Consider the following 1796-nt stretch of genomic DNA (forward strand, 5'->3'; position numbering starts at 1 on the left):
GGATGTCTCCCAGGAAGTGAGCCTTGCCTGCTGAGGCAGAGAACTAGCTAAGGCAGCCGCAACTGGTCCAAACATCATAGAACAGGAGACCAGAAAAGTTTGGCGCAATAAACCTTTACTATCACAGCACTTATGCCCTTCTTTCACATACCTGTGTGAATTGGGTTTATACTGAGAGTTCATACTTGGATTATTATCATTGTCATTTTGTAAAAATTGTATCCACCATCTTCTGATAATTCACTCTAATTTTTAAAGTATTTTTTATTTTCATAACTTACTATGATGTATGTGTACATATGAGTATATATGTTTTTGCTTTCTCACCAAAATTTAATTTAAGCTCTTTTATTTTATTTTATGGTGTATTTAGTGTATGCTGTTAGGTGCCATTGGGTCAGTTCTGATCCACAGTGACATAGCACAACAGAACAGAGCACTGTTCAGTCCTGTAGCATCCTCTACTTGAGTTCATTGTTGCAGCCACTGTGTCAATCCATGTCATTGAGGTCTTGCCTCCCTTTCACAGACTCTGCTTTGCCAAGCATGATGTCCGACTCCAGGACCATTTCTCCTGACAACATGTCCAATGTACATGAAATGAAGGTTCACCATCCTTGCCTCTGACCTCTCGCCATACTTCTTTGAAGATGATTTGTTTGTCCTTTTGGCAGTCTATGGTACTTTCAATATTTTCCCCTGCACTATAATTCAAACAAGTAAATTCTTATTCAGTCTTCCTTATTGAATACCCGATTTCCATATGCCTATTAGGCCACTGAAAATTCCCTGGCTGGATTCTGGTGCACCTCAATCTTCAAAGCACCCTCCCTGCTTTTCCACACTTCAAAGAGGTCATGTGCAACAGGTTTACCCAATGCAGCCCATGATTTGATTTCTTGATTACTGCTTACACAATCAATGAGCATTGAGCATGGGTCCAAGCCAGACAAAAGCCTTGACAATTTCAACCTCTTCTCCATTTATCATGGTGCTAACTTGGTCTAGTTGTGAGGAATTAGGTCTTCTTTACATTGTGATGTAATCAATATTGAGGGTTGTAATCCTTTATCTTCATCAGCAAGTGCCAAAAGTTCTCTTCACTTCAGTATTACACATTGTTAATAAACCTTGCTCCAATCCTGATGTCTAATTCGTATTCATAGAATCTAGCTTCTCCAATAGTTTTCTCAGCATGCATATTGAATAAGTGTGGTGACAGACTACAACACTGATGTACAACTTTTTTATTTTAAACCATCCAGGATTCATTTTTTCTGTTTGCACAACTGCCTCATGATCCATGCACAAGTTTTGCAAAAGCATATTAAAGTGTTTTGAAATTTTTTCTCAATGTTTTCCACAGATTGTAATGACCCACACCATCTAATGCCTTGACATAGTAAAACATAAGTAAATGTCCTGCTGGTATTCTCTGCTTCCAGGAACAATTTACCTGACATCAGCCATGACACACCTTTTTATACCTCCTCTTCTGAATCTGTCTGAACCTCTGGGAGCTCCCTGCCAATGTACTGCTACAAGTGTTTTGGGGTGATATCCAGCAGAATTTTACTTTTGTGTGACATAAATTATACTATTGCATATTTTTGAGCATTCTGTTGGATCACCTTTCTTCAGATGAGGTACAACTAGGGATCTCTTCAGTCAGTTGGCCATGTCTTCCAAATTTCTCAGCAAAATGAGTGCTTACAGTGTTTCATCAGCTTGTTGAGATATTTCAATTATTATTCCATCAGTTCCTGAAGCCTTATTTTTGCCTAATTGCTATCGAT

This window comes from Echinops telfairi, unplaced genomic scaffold (genome assembly GCF_000313985.2).
Source record: "Echinops telfairi isolate 266 unplaced genomic scaffold, ASM31398v2 ScPeMD7_443;HRSCAF=831, whole genome shotgun sequence".
Taxonomy (NCBI): domain Eukaryota; kingdom Metazoa; phylum Chordata; class Mammalia; order Afrosoricida; family Tenrecidae; genus Echinops; species Echinops telfairi.